Source organism: Poecilia latipinna, unplaced genomic scaffold, assembly GCF_001443285.1.
Source record: "Poecilia latipinna isolate Pla-1442-1.1 unplaced genomic scaffold, P_latipinna-1.0 Scaffold648, whole genome shotgun sequence".
Lineage (NCBI taxonomy): Eukaryota > Metazoa > Chordata > Actinopteri > Cyprinodontiformes > Poeciliidae > Poecilia > Poecilia latipinna.
Genome location: NW_015113264.1, coordinates 145,721 through 161,569, shown reverse-complemented (window position 1 = coordinate 161,569; position 15,849 = coordinate 145,721). Strand labels below are relative to the sequence as shown.

At 36.7% G+C, this 15,849-nt stretch overlaps 1 protein-coding gene and 1 long non-coding RNA gene across 2 annotated transcripts in view; both read right to left on the bottom strand.

Moving 5' to 3' along the window:
• Positions 1-7,159, bottom strand: part of LOC106954356 (ephrin type-A receptor 6-like) — a 114,822-nt gene extending 107,663 nt beyond the window's left edge. The window contains exons 1-2 of the mRNA XM_015043782.1: positions 6,998-7,159; positions 6,685-6,855 (exon numbers count right to left, since the gene is read on the bottom strand). The gene's annotated coding sequence lies outside the window, so the exon portion shown is untranslated. The remainder of the gene's footprint in view (positions 1-6,684; positions 6,856-6,997) is intronic.
• Positions 7,160-10,049: 2,890 nt separating this feature from the next.
• The window catches only part of LOC106954355 (uncharacterized), a 74,430-nt gene continuing 68,630 nt past the window's right edge, over positions 10,050-15,849 (bottom strand). Inside the window, exon 3 of the long non-coding RNA XR_001426344.1 lies at positions 10,050-11,023. This is a non-coding gene — a long non-coding RNA (uncharacterized LOC106954355). The remainder of the gene's footprint in view (positions 11,024-15,849) is intronic.

Sequence of the window (15,849 nt, the reverse complement as noted above, 5' to 3'; positions counted from 1 at the left end):
AGTTATATGCTTAATGATTTTATAGATTATTTTTTAAATCAAAACATGTTTCAGTTTTTCTTGGTCTGACATTTCTCTTTTCACTTTAAGGTTCAGTTACATCCATTATTTCAAGTGTCGAGATGTGATGGAGATGTCAGTTATGAGTTTATTTTATAATGCAAGTATATGTGTTAACATAAATAATTTCATACTGAACATACAGCAGTGTTCAAAATTTTGCCCAGATCTTCAGACAGGAACCACCAGTTTGTGCATTTGCTGCCTTGGTCCTTTAAAGAAAGTCCCCAGTTTGACGGCTGATTTTTTTTATTTAATGAATTACCTCACTGATTGAACACCACACCGCTTTAGACTGGTCATTTATTTATACTTAATCACTAACATGTGTGTTGTAACCGTTGTGTCTGTTGGTTTTCTATTACTCTGCCAATAAAATGGATTGAACTGACAAGTGATTTTGCACTCATTTTATTTTAAACTCAAATGAAAAGACAGATTGTAGTTTCTCTCCTCGACTTACATTTTCTAAGTCTGTGTGAATGAGGGCTTTTGCAGAAGAGCATGTCAACTGTCTTTGACATAATCAACTGCAAGCAGCATCTGTTGAGCCACTCTGCAAACAGTTGGCATACGTTAACTGCCTTACAATAAAACTGCTGAAAAGATTGCAAGCATAAACCAAATAAAACCCCAATCAACTTGCCTTTGTTAATAAATTAGCATCATTGCAGTACTGGCACAGCAATTCTATCTTTATTTTTACCTTGCTGCCAGTAAAGCAAAACAAAAATGTGGGGTGAGCTAACAAAAAATGTACAAAAATGTTGCCATGCAAAGAATATTTAAATGGAGGTACATATATCTATAGGCTGATGTCTTTTTTGTTATTATTAAAAGAGGGTTTTACACATTTAATTGTTTTTAAATAAAATACTTTCAAGTTCCTATGATTTAGACAAGTTTCTTTATTACAAACCCTGATGAATGTTTCTGTAGAGTATAATCATGAAAAGTGTTCAGTCACATAATTGAACATCCACCTGTGGACATGTGAATCAGTCATTCCACGTTGAATTTATTCATAGACCTACGATTTATCTGAAAAACGTATAGTTTATATTCATCCTCTGTTGTGCAACAGTGCGCTGCCAACATGCCAATGTCAGCCAAGATTAGTGAAGGTCTTCTTCTCATCTTCATGGACATCTCATTGCGTGAGTAAGCAAACCCTCCTCACTTTGACCCGGTTAAACAAAGCAATGCTGGCTGCAGAGATGAAGCCCAGTCAATCAAGATGTAGGAACAGCGTCCTGTCAGCAGAGGGGAGGTAAATGCATCAACATCACAGTCCGTCACCATCACTTAGCTGCCAGCCAATCACCAAACAATGCTGAGCAGCTGCCAACAACTTTTCGTGGCACAATGTGTAAACACGCTGGAGGACAGAGAGTTTTAGACTAGAATGTATTGACCACAGCTGTCTCATTGTGTCTACTGTAGCTGGAGGGAGGCCACAAGCTCTATAGAAGTATAGCAAACTATTAATGTCAGACATTGGACGTAATTCAGCTATGAAAAGAATGGTACAAGTGCAAATCTCTTGAAAACAGATGTCTACAAAGCATTTTCGGACAATTGCACTGTATAAATTATACCTCAATGCAGCTCAGGCTCGTTAAGATTAGCTGGAAAATGTCAGTGAACATACATTTTTAAATCCGTTCACAAAATTTCAATTGAATTTAGGTGGGTACATTGATTGGGCCAGTGCAAGGCTTTGACTCAAACCATGCCATTGTAGCTTTAGGTGTGTATTCAGGGTTTTTGTTCAACTTGAAACTGAAATTTAACTTCCAGCAAAATTTATAAACTTTTCATTGAGGATTAACTTGCCTTTTAGAGCATCCATCTTTATTTGACAAGCATCCTGCAAACTTCTCACAGTGAAGAGCATCTTGTGTTTTTCATGACCCGTTGTCTCTGAAACAGCAATGTTCTGTACTGACACTTCTTACCTCATAAGATTGTATTAAATGAAAGAAAAAGAAACATATTGCCAACATCCTAAATCAGCTGTCATTCTTGTAAACAGTGCAACCAGCAACATGACTGAGTGATGATTTAGAAGGTCGAGAACAGGTTTTTTTAGTGTGGCACCCCCTCAGCAATGATCTGGTTTCCATTGCTGTAACAGTAGTCAATGAGGTGTGACTGTAGAGTATTGCAGGCCTAACTGTGAGGTATGATTTCCCCCATTTGAGGAGGGCAACCCTCATCCAGCTGTACTCATCACAGGCAAAAAGCTGGGACAGAACCACATCAGCACAACTGACAAAGACTATGAGACTTTATAGCACTAATAGGTTCAATAAAATCCACTTTGTAATGAAGTGCCTGGCTACACAAAGCAACAAAGTGGCTCCCAAAAATAAAATTAAAAGTCCAAATCACTTACACAATAACTAACAGTAGAGTACACTCATTATTGAACTTCATTCAATAATGATTTTTTTTACATTGACATATATTGCCACAATTGGATTGAGACTTTGGGAAGAGTGTGCATGTAAAGGTGTATTTTTAACGAAGCTGTTAAAACCCAAACTTCAGTGCTTAGGCAAACAGCAATTGAGTTTTAACTTCTCTAATGAAGAAGCTTAAATTTTACTGTTGCTGTTACACTATAATTTTTAATCTTCAATTAAACTGCTAAAGATAATCACACAACGAATGATGAAAAGTGGAAAGCAAACTCCTATTGGTTGAAATACTTGCAATTATAAAAACCACTAAAGTCACACAACTCTAAATGTCTTGATTTATCTGAGAATGGAGCCACTGTGACATGACTTGAAGAATCGATGTTTTATCCGAGAACCAACAACATCATGTCTTCTCAATACCCAGAACAATCAGAATGTCATAAATGGTGTGCAATAATAATACAGGTGTGAATTGCACCGTGGATCTTTCACAGGAGTCAGGACATAACAGCCAAAAAGTTTTCAGTCTCTGTTATTAATCATCAACACCTGCCTATAAAACAGATTAAGTCCTGCTGTTCAGTCCTAATCTCTTGAGTTCCCTTCATGCTGTCCATGTGGAAATGCTCTTATTTGTACTTTTAAACATTTGGGCACATCAAATTGAATAAAAACAACAGTAGACCTCAGGGCTATGTTGAAGTGATCACCAATCATGGTCATTCAGGGTTTTTGTTCCTACCACATTTCTTCCTCAAAGACAATGACTCACCACTAGCCTTTTTATTAATAGTGTGTTGGCAGTTCTCAGTCCAGTTTTAGGAGTTTCTACAATCTCTTTATAAGTTTTCTATGCCTGATGCCAAGGATCTGGTACAGATGTCTTGAACAGAGACATCTTTTCCAGAACCACAGAAAGTGTCTTTTCACATGGTTGTTTAATTAAGAAATGAGGAGCTACTCATTGCAGCAGTTGGAGTTAAATAACTTGTTCCCAGCTCATTCCTATTTGCTCAGTTAAATTCAGGTAGTGATTTTTTTTTTTTTTTTGTCCAGGCAGTGTATCAATATAATTCACAATGTTGCATGACAAAACAGGCAGAAACTTAAAAGTCAGGCTAGGTTCAATTATTGTTTCGCCTATAGACTTACCTCACACATGCATATATATGCACATTAAGTCATTTAAGTGTTGGATAAAACAGTTTTACTTGTTAAAATCACTCGGCATATAAATTGTCACAAACTTCCCCAGTCTGCCTAGAATGAAATTATTTCTGTTTAACATCTTTCAGTGTTGAGAATTTCAGATATCTCGAATGTGATCAATGAAGTAATCATAGCACAGAGCTAAAAGCTATTTTTATTCCCAAGAATGACTTGTGGCGTTTTGTGTTACTGCACAAAGACATGAACACGCTTATACACACTTGTGCTACAACACTCACGTTGCCCACCTCCCTGGCTACCTAATGGGCCATAGGCTCTAATCTGGATGGCCAAGGTGCTCAGGAGAATGAGCAGAGCAAATAGAGAGAGCAGCTCATCAGCCCAGAGAGCCAGTGTGTCGCTAACTCCAGCTGTTAAAGAGACATCCGCACATCGTTCGGAGACGAGGAAAGGAAATGGGATGACTTTGCAAGATGGGGTAATTTCTAGACTATAGTTTCTAGTAAACCTTTTTCTTTGCCCTACCTCCAAAATGTCATCTCAGAAGAAAAAATGACAGCTACAGTAGTTTTTCCCTCTGCCTTTGGCCTTCCACATTTATTTGAAGTTACTGACCTGTTTCTAAAATTTTTTGTGCTCTATTGTGATAATATTTTCTCCTGTGGAAATAATTACGTGTATTTTATGCAGGCAATGAGACAAAAAAAGTGCTTTTCTTCATCGGTCATTGGGAAGAGGCTGGGTACACCCTGGAAAGGTCGCCAGTCAGTCACAGGCCGATACAGAGACACAGGATAAACAACCATGTGTGGACACACTCACACCCAAGGACAATTAAGAGAGGTCAAACTACCAGTGATGTTTCGAACTGTGAAGCCAAAGGACTTGGAGAGAACCCATGCATGTATGGGGAGAACATGCAAACTTTGCTGCAATTCAGCTGCGCAGCCCAAGGTACATAGCTGGAAAATAAAGTTCAAGTGGCTTTTTCAAAACGTTATGACGTCTTAAACATTTAATTTGACAATGTTTCAAATCTTGTGTCCAAGTCATTGAGTAATTACTTAAAGTGTAACTATCCCCCCTCTGAAAGATAAACATCGCCTCTGGCAAATTTTGAAAAATTCCAGCAAAGTGGGCGGAGCCAAGAGACCCGGTCTACTGTGGGGCTTCCTGAGCCAGAGGCGAGAGCTGCCATTAGCCGCCATGAGCTTCTCCCGCTTCCTAAGCACTGCAGTCAGTCTGACAGTCAGAGCAGAGGAGACCCATCCAACTCCTTGTCTATATTGCAAATGAATCACATTTGTAAAGCTGAGTGACGCCATGGCAACGCTCATGTCAACTCCTGACTCTCCACTGGCCAGGCAGGGGGTGAAAAAAGGTGGAGGGAATGAGGGATGTGTTTTTATACCCAAACGTGCGGCTGTGACAAAATTGTACCAACCCAGACCGCTGCAGGAAAATTTAACTGCACATAAATGTCAACATTTGAACAGAAACACAAAGATATAAACCCCAAATAACCTCTTCATACAGTTAATCAGTAAAAAAAAAAAAAAAGTTTATTTGGGGCTGAGTTTCACTTTAATGCCTCGCAAAAGGATTTGCACCCTTAGCCTTATTACCATTTCCCCAATAGTGGGAAATGGTGAAATATCACAGACTTGACATATTTGAATTGGACAGAGTACAGATAGACCATGAGAAGTGGAAGGACAATGCTACAAAAAAAAACTAGAGGAGTCGGCCATGTGTTTGTACTGCACAGCACTCTTCAGGCATGCTAGCAAAGCATAAACAAAATAAATCCTAAATAAAACTAACAGTGCTTACTGCACTCTAAATAAACATCATTTACATTTAGCCACTATCTCACTTCATGCGGGACGAGTCTTTCCATTAGTTTTCAGACAGGCTGAGTAATTACAGTCAGCAGTGATGCAAGGTGGTGCTTAGTGACTTGTCAGTTCCTGAAACTTGTCCCCCTCCGAATACCGCACGTCACTGTCCTTACCCTCTTTCCAAAAATTTCCATTTGTAATTGACAAATAGATGGATTAATGGTGTATAAAATAAGCCATCCATTATGGGAACCTGGCAGAGTCAATCATGTCAGACAAGCCTTTTTAGAACATGCTTCCCATGACCCCTGTGGGGTTGAGGATACGATTGGCTGTCTGGAAGAAGGTTTTAGTGTAAAAAGAAAAGACAAATTGCTCCTCTGTTCAAAAACAGAGTTGATCAAAGGACTTCTGAAAGTCAGGCTGCAGGGCAAGTAGTATAAGATAATATAAATAAAAATCTACAAAGTTATTATCAGGAAATTGAGTTAGATGTAAGAAATTATCTCCACATGGTATCTTAAGAGTATTTAAAATGCTAAAATATTTTTTATTACCCCTCATCAAAAACAAAACAAATGTAATCCTTACTTTCGTCACACCAGGTTTTTCTTTGTGTAGCACTCAACCCAAGTAGCTAGACATTTACTCTGTCAAGGTGATGGTTGTATTCTGGAAATGTTTGCATGTCACTAATAAACAAATACTAATAATATGCTTATTTATGATTTTTAGTTATAGATGTGCCTCCAACAAACAAAAAAATATGAGCTAGTTTGATTTAAACTCACTGAGGATGATACATTTCAGCTTTTAAACCTTACTAATATCTGTATTAATAACATTAAGATGCAACTCAAAGTTTAACATCAAAAGAAGCAAATAAAATACATTATTAGGATGTACAATAAAACTGAAATAAGATTTAGGATGTGTTCCAACATTGGTTGAATATTAAGGAATATTACTCCAAACTATTAAAACCAAAATCACACAAAATATCACATTCTAACAAAAAAGTTCCCCTTTAAATTTAGTTCAGAACTTGACCATCTAAATAATTTTTACTGAAATAAAGAAAATCCATTGCAGGTCTGATATGTAGTTCGTGTTTGTTGTGTCCCAAAAATAAAAAATGGTTTAATTACTTGAAACCAAATAGAAAATGAATGCTTTAATTTACTCACAAATCGTTTTAGTTTGCTTTGGTGTGAGGGATGGATAAAGCTTGTCCGTGGCTCTGCAGGTCCCAGCTGACAGCTGAGTTGGAATTAGCTTCACATCACAGGCTACATGGAGTACACTGGCGAAACCATTCAATCCACCTCAGAAGAGTCCTGAGAATACTTTTCGGTCCACTGTGTGATAAAAGTCTCTGATTAGCTTCATATATCTGGCTAAGGTTTATGTACTCTACATACAGTTACCCATTACTCATGCAAAAATGCTAATGCTAACTCCAGATTAGCATCACAAAGATCATTTACGTTGAGTACTTACTGATTATAAGGTTTAACAGTCCAAAACGGAAAAGTAGATTCTGCACCCACGTTTATTTTAAGAGTGCAACGTAGCTAACACATCATGGTAGTTGAAATCCAACAGGCTAAGATGACCTTTTACGTGCCTCATTTAGGTCCCGCCCTCAAACACATGATTGGACATTTAGTTTTCATCCACCAATGAAATAACAGAAAATACAAAATTGACAGCACAGGCTAGGCGGGAACAAAAACACAGTTTTGGGATGTACGTTTCAAGCAAACTTGCGGCAAATTAACTACTTTACCCAAAGTAAATGACAAAACCTTTGGTGGCTTAAAGTCGTTTTCAACTTATTTATGAACTGTTAACTAATGAATTAACTAGATTTTATGGTGCTTTTAATCCAAAATACAGCTTTTTTTTCACTTTTAATATTTCTTTTAACAATTAGTAACTCCAGTAATAGTATAACTTAGCCTCAATAGTTTGAAATTAATTTTTTAGACAGAGTTACATTTTACATTTAGAGACTGGGGTCATACATGGTAGAGGCTGCAAGACACTCCTGCAGCTCCATCAATGTCTAGTGTTTGTCTTGTCCAGTGTGTTAATCAGCAATGTGGAGATAGATTAAAAAAAAATAAATAAATAAAATATTTAAAATATTTGGGGTGTTTAATATATAAGAAAATATAACAGAAAAAAATGCTTTTAAAATGACAAAATGACATCTTTTAATCACATTTTACCTTATATTCATGCACTGTGTACATTATTAATAAGCATAAATTATTAGTTTTTATAAGTTCAATAAAACAACATGGATGAAGTTGCTTTTTTCCCCAACAAATTGCTTGGAAATATTTTGGGGGAAAACAAGGCCCAAGCTAGCCAGGACTTTTCTTCCTTAGCAAAATTCCAATAACCTGAGGGATTAGAGGGACCCATCCAACTCAATTAAATCAAAGGCGTGAGGAAAATAAACAATGACAAGGGAAAACCTGCAGTAGCACATCGACAGGTGCAAGCTTGTGCATGTGTGATGCCAAGCGTGTCCAGAAATCTTGTTTCAGGTGTGTCCTTGTGTTTGTGTGAAATCCAAGGCCTTGCTGCAGCCAGATAAACAAAATAGTAATGATACCTTAATACAACTGCCAGTCTCCTCTCTGATCATGGAAAGATATATTTTTTTATTTGCAATTTCCAGTATATCTTAGCGTCACTCTCCATGGAGATACCCTCTATTTTGAAATGTGAACAGACATACAGTTAAATAGGCAGATCTGAAATATTTAAAACCACACCAACTCCAATTCAGCACAAATAATTACAAAAAAACATTAAATGACACACTTAAACATTTCTTTTTGGAAATATACCAAGAGGGAAGTGTTTGAAGGTTGATTACTTTTTTGGCGGAAAAAAAAAAACAAAACAAAAAAAAAACAGTTGTGAAGAATTAGGTTTTCCCACAAGATACAATTTACAATTGAACTTCATGAAATAAACACTCCCATAATCATCATAATCAATGCTTGAAATATAAGAAGGTAGTAAATTTGAGAGGCTGCATTTGTTACAAAACCTAATGCAACAAGATATGCTGAGTCCAGCCTTTTAAACAGGGACCATGCAGCAAACGTGCAAACAATTTCACTATAGTCCAACATACAAAGGAAACATAAGTTTTTTTCTGGAGGCAGCAAAAGGAAAGTAGTTGATGAAATTGTATTAAAAACTGACTGATGTTTCATCTTTAAGAATCCATATATCTGTATCTATATACATGAAATGGATTTTGGCTGCAATATCCTCACTCATGCTGCATTATGTGGGAAAAAAAAAATAAAACTTTAGATCCCTGGGAAATACTGTCATATATTGCAAATGAAGCTTAGGCATTTTTTCCTACAACAGCAAACTTTGTGTCAGATAAATATTTCTGGGTTCCTGTCCAGAAATACTGCAATACTGTGCAGTTCAGTATTTGCGGATTCACTTATTAAGAAATGTTTTTTCTGTGGAATATGCCTAAGGTTCTTGGAAAACTCATCTGTTTGTGTTTTTTTATATAGCATAACTAAGATGTTCAAAAGAAAATGTTGCTTGGGAAGCTGAAATACCTAGATACAATGCTGCTTGATGCGCTATTGGCTGGCAAGAAGTCATTCCAGAAGTGCCATTTATTTTCCTTGGCATTGATTAGCTATATCCCCAGAGTGGAAAAAAGAAAACCTGTAATATTATCAAAATAGGCAGGTAAGAGCATCTTTGGAGGGGGTGTCAAGTATTGACAGATTTTAGTAGTTGACAGTTAGTTATGGTCCCTAAATCCCCAAAATACTGGGAGTCCACTGCAAACTTTTTGTCAATAGAAATATGATCTGCAGAATGAAACATGATTTTTTCTAAAAAAAATTTCTAAGCATTGCTTAATGATAAGCTAATCTTAGGCATATAGGGATATAACCAGTACTTGACTATAAGAAGATGCCACGCCAACATGGAGTTAAGAAAAGCTGTTCGGATAAGGTTTTATTTCTGATCTTTTTCTGGATTTGAGCTCCTGTGCGTTGAACTGGAACTGTTTTCCTTCTAAAATCAATCCCATGGGTCAGTTTGTCATGCAAATATGTGAAATTGATGTCCCTTCCGATGTGAAAATACCGTGCAATAAGGTCACTGAGGAGTGATGGAAAGCCAGGGTTTCAAATGAAATCCAGATTTGTTTGTGACACTCAGCAGTTTCATCTGATAAAAGTTAAAGGTCCACTGCTCTGTTTTATCCAAATGAACTGCTATTAAATATCAGACTTTTTGATGTTTTGACTTGATGAGCTAAAATCGCTATTACGCCGTAAACCTTTTGAAACCGACTCATCTGACTAAATCACATAGATGCAGTCAAAGTCCTAAAAGAGTTTACGCTTGTAATGGTGGAACAAAAAGGCATTTTTCTGACACAAATCCCAAACAGCTGCTTGGCTTTTACATCATCCATAATAGATCTTTTTTTTTTTTTTTTTTTTTAATATATCTTTATTAAATTAAAAAAAATGCAACATACAGAAATCGTACACAAACGTATAAAACATATATTTATTTGACAAATTACTGTATAAGGAGATATATACAGTCACAACCAGTATGAAACAAAGACAAACAACTGAAAAAAAAAATAAATAAAACAAAATAAAAACAAGTCAATTGTCTAAATAACTGAGTACACAGCACAGATTACCGTTAACACTTTAGGGTGGTACTACAGATAGTCTCTAATCGATGTTACAGAGAGTTTGGCCATTTTTAAACATCAGACTGATGATTTTTTTAATTCTCTTACCATTCTGCTTTCTGTGAAATATGCCAAGATGAATATGGATCCTTTTCCAGCTTGATGCTCAAAGATTAAGCAAAAATTAGCTTGTCATGCCATATACCCCAACAAAACTGTAAGCAATGGATTATTTAATAAAAACTCACAGACACTGATTAACTGTAAACAGTAAAACATAAATATGTCATGCTGTCATGTTTTTAAGACGTTTTTTTTGTGGCACTACTGGCTTTGATTTTCAGAATCAGACAGGAAATGGGAAGGAAAAAGGGGGGAAGACCTGCAGCGAAGGATTGGGAGTCAGTACTATGTTGAGGGCTGACAGCCATGGTACATGGGGCGTCTACTCTACTTCTACATCATGTGCCGATCCCCTTTAGGCCTCCTCCAATAAAAACAACAGTTACTCTGTAACCTGGGATTCCCCCAACATGTAGGTATCAACAATGTTTTTATGTTGCTATCTACCAGTTATCTTCTTACTTACCGTCTGAGCAAGAGAGTAAATAATTAGCTTGAGATTTTTTCTAACATTGCAGTTGACATAGTAATTACAACCTTTCATAGAAGTAAAAACTTTACAGAGGAAAGAGGGAAACCAGTTGGAAAGCTTCTGACTTATTTAAGATGTCTTGATGTTCTCCCAGTCAGGCTCTTCTCATCAGCGGACTCTCAGTAATTCACATAGCCACATATGAATGAACCTGCAAGGAAAAATGGTTTCAATCAAACTAATTTCAAAACTAACTTTCCACTTTTTGTTTTGAAATTGTTTTAGCAGGCAATACAACATCAACTACACCTACTATATCTGTTTCATCCCTCTTCTAACCTTGTGAAGTACTCTGAAGTTTTGAGATGGATTACAGATTGCCTGGTGCCGGGGACAGTTGCTGAGCCCAAGGCGTATTCCTATAATTAGCTCCATAATAGATAACAGCACTCCGTACTCTTCATTTTTTCCACGCCCCAAAGCTACAGTGATGAAGCTGTTAACACTTGAATTAGACCAGCAATAACACAGCAGTTTTAACAAACTGCTTGGCTACACTCTGGATAACGGTTTATGCATAGGAAGTAGGCAGGAGTTACTTCTGCTACAAATCCCCTGTGAATATGATTGAAACATCGGCCTTTATATTATGTTGATTCTGGAATTGTTTCATTGTTGTAGCATAAATTAGAACATCATTGAAAAGTTGATGTATTTCAGGAGTTCAAATAAAAAAGCAAAGCTCATATTTTGATTCATTACATAGACTGTCTAATATCAAATAAATCAGCTTTGACTAAATAATCTCTGACTTTAGAAAATTAACGGTGAACCTCATATAAATTAGATTCCGTGTTTATTCACTCTTCCACCAGACTCCCAACAAAATAATTTCCAAATGAAATGTAAAATTTGTTTTGTCTGAGAAGATGACTTTGGACAACTGAGCAGCAGTCGGATGCCCAGGAGAAATGTTGATTTAGAAGTGGCAGCGGTGGTGCGGTCCATGGCTTGGAGATATTTATTTATGGTGGCTCTGACTCCAGTCTGGTCATCAGACCCCAAACTACTGAATAGGTTTTGCTTCATAAATCTCTCAGGGCTGTGTTAGCTATTGCATTTTCTTCTACCTCAGTTTTTCCTTCCATTCAACTTTTCATTGATATGATTGGATTCAGCACTTTGTTAATACTGATCTTCTTCAGCGATAATGATTTACAGGTTGCATGTCTTTTAAAGGGGGTCACTCATTGACAACTGATCACCTGCCAGGTAAGTATTATTCCTGATCATTGTGAAGAACATAACATAACATAAAAAAAAAAATAACCAAAAATCTTTTGTGGGTTTCATAAATTAATTATTTTTCTAGGGAAATAAATAAAGAGTTTTAATTAGACACTCTAATCAGAATTAACAGGAACAAAAAAGTGCTTGGAGAATATCACTTTTTATGTAATAAATCTATACATTACATGGCTTCATTTTTTTAAGTGTAATTACAGAAATACATTCCTTTTTGATTACATTATAGTTTATTGAGATGCAGATACGCACCTACAAAATTATAGCGGTGGGGCACCATGTGGTTCAGTGGTCGAGTAAATGCGCTATGTGCACAGACTGCAGTCCCAGGTTCGATTCCCGGCCCTGAACCATTTACTGGACTCTGTTCTCCACTGCTCTCTCTGCCCTTCTTCCCATCAAGTTACTGCTGAATAAATACACTGGTGACAAAAAGCCCTTGGAAGCAAAATAAATAAAAAATCTCAGTGCTTCACCTTCATTTATGAGAAATTTGTAAACATAATTTTTTATATATATATCAATATAACTTCATGTAGCAACTCTATGACAGAGTGCTTGTAAGGGGAATGAATGTCAGACTCATTTTCCATTTGCCAGCTCTCTCCCTCTGACCCACAGTCACACAATCAGGCATAGTTGTGTTGTCTCTCCAGTCATCAGACAGAGCAGTGATCTCAAGCAATTCATTTGATTTGTTTCAGAGCAGCAGGTTGCCTGAAGCGCCGTCCGCTTTGAGGAACAGTAAGTATCGGCTATCAACAATTGAGACTATGCAAACTTGACCTTTTTCTCCTGACAAAATTGATTAATAGGGGTCTGCATGGGTAGGCTTGATGTTCCCAGGAAGAATCAAGGATTTGTAATGGCCGGCGGATGATTGTAAAGCTTTATGAGAGCTCAAGACTGCGTTATCCATAGTCTGTAGCTTGTTCTGTTTGAAACTGTGCAAAAAACATGTCGAAAATTTGTTTCAAATTTTCTCACATGAAACCTTAAACAGATAAAGAGAAATTAGGGAGCAGCAGTGCTGTATATATAGATATTTTATGAAAGACTTTTATGTAACAACAATCAATTTCTAATTAGTCATGCTATAATCCGATATCTGAGAAAATGTCTGGTTATCATAAATGCAATTTATTCCATTCCATTTACAGCATTTGATGTTCTGCCAAATTTATCAAGAGGGAAGTATTATGAATAACATAGTGTCAGAATTTCCAAGCAGAGCTCCCATCTGTTTTTGCCAAGACATAGACTGAGGGACAGAGAAGTGAACACACAGAAGACATAATAAAAATATATTTTTTATTGTACCCAAAATTTAACAAAGGTCCAAAAAAGACGTCAACTAAATACAGCTAGACTCATAATTACCATTAATACATGAACAAACTTTTTAATAAGTGTTACTATGTGTGCACTTGGTGTAGGGCTGATAAATGTAACTACATAATACCAAATGTTGTGACTGTTAAATTAATTATGTGAAAAACAAAGGTGGGAATGTGGAATAATGCAAATGTTTGGCTGCAGTGTTTTATAACAAAAACTAAAACTTTGTTATTTGACATCTGGAACATTCCTGTAAGCAGAGACATTTTGCTTTCTTTTTTATTCACCCAGATGGAGCTCAGGGTGCTGGATTGGATGGTATCTATTGCAGAGACCGCTAAGTGAAACTGCATATTCTTCTAACTCCATGTGTATGGTAAGTGCACTGACAAAGACCTTAATATTTACTTACTTAAGCTAGATGTTTAGCCATAGTGACCATAATTACACTCAGATGAAAAATGAGGGAGCTTGAAAGCCAGAGAGCACTTTCCCAGTGTGGGTGTTGTGGCACAGCAGGGACTGGTGGACTTCACAAAACACAGGCATGATGAGGAAGGAGGAACATTCTGTCCCTTGGATTTGACATGAACAACAACAGTGTTTTCCTTCACTTTTCACAAGACAGTCAAGCAAACATTTTCATAACATGCAGCTCACTTTAGTCATGAAGCGCTAAATAATTGCATAGATTTAAAAAAAAAAACAACAACTCAGCCTGTAGTTCTGACTGCTTATCATGAAGGAGTGTGATTAGCCAGAGTTCAGTCAGTAATTACATTTGTGCTTTCCAGCTCACACAAATTCAGGGGCATTTAAAAGTGATCCACTTCTGTGTGGAAATAGGTTGTGAATGTCTAAGGCTAATTTTCAAGATAATATTTTGAAAAGGAGTCAGGTAATGGATTAGATAAAGGCCATTATGGAAAATATGATGCCAGGGAGGGTCGTTATGAAGTTAGCAGTACTGAACGGGGAATTTCCTCAAAGACAGACGTGGCAGAGCGTGGCAGAGATGTACCTTCACTGCCGTCCACTGTGCACACTGGTGGCCTCTAACCAATCATTGTTTCAAGCTGGGTCACACACAACCAAGTCTGTGTCTGGGAAGCAAAGATTTAGCCTGTTAAGGCCAGAAGCCAATATTTTCTCACCAGGTATGTGTGTGTGCGTGTGTGTAAGAGAGACAAAATCAAAAGGCCAAATCGACAACGCTGGATACAGCTGACAATCATCTAGTGCAGTGGACCAAAGGTAGGTGTTGAGATGACCTTGGCTGTTCTGGTAAGAAGCAGCCAGTGTGTGAAAAATATCACATCCCTCTTCATCAAGCATCAGAACAGCAAAGTGAAAACGTATCAGAGAGGAGCTGTGACATCCCCCCTTAAATGTCTCACAAATTCTTCAAAATATGTGATTTGTAAAATAACCAGTGGAAATTATTGAAATATAATACAAACAACTAAAATTCAAGAAATGTGGTGAGAAGTGATCAAGATTTCTTCAAATATAGAAAAAGGTAAAATACATCAACAAAACACATTGAACAGAGAGTTTTCTGGGTTTCCCCCAGAAAACTCGCTAATCTTGAATTTAGGTGCTTTGGAAATTCATCAGCAGCCCACCATGTTCTGGTGTTTACAAATTTTAAATGCATGATGTCACTGGAAGACATAATTCACAAATAGGAAAAAGCAAAAAAAAAAAAAAAAAGCAATTAAAATAAATACTTGTATTTTCTACTTCAGTTAAATTCTAATTATGAAATCAGCCAGTGGATCTCAAAGCAAGATCACATTTAAAAGTCAAGTAAATAACAAAAAAAATCTAAAATGGACAAGTGAAAATGTGTATGCTTTACTAAATATTCTCGGGATATAAAAATGCAGCTTTTATTGTGTAAAGTTCTCTTTTTGTCCCTAATTCCACCCGTATTTACAAGTGTAATCGGTTAATCATCCAAGTCACCTGACTGATTTATTTTTCATAAAGTTTCAAATGCAGACCCAGAACCAAGCGTTTGCCACCATGTGTATTGAGTAAGTCATTATTCTATGTTCACAAAGATTTATGTGCTCACATTACTGCGTGCTCAAATCAAATCTCTAAAAACGTGCTAATGCAACTGCACAGTAAAACACAGCCTTCACAGAAGGACCATATAAATGCTGGAATATAAATGAGTGAAAGGGGGCAAACACAGTCTACTTTCAGTAAATTACCTCTAGAGCAAACCTTTGCTGTCATGGTTACTGGTGAATAACAAAAACAGTTTAAACAAACGACGCTCAGCATGGCGCAAGACAAGTACAGCCTGGCAGCCCGCCATGTTTGTAATACGGGGAATGTTTATTGGACAAGAACAAAATTGTTATTTTTGTGCTCAAATTATTA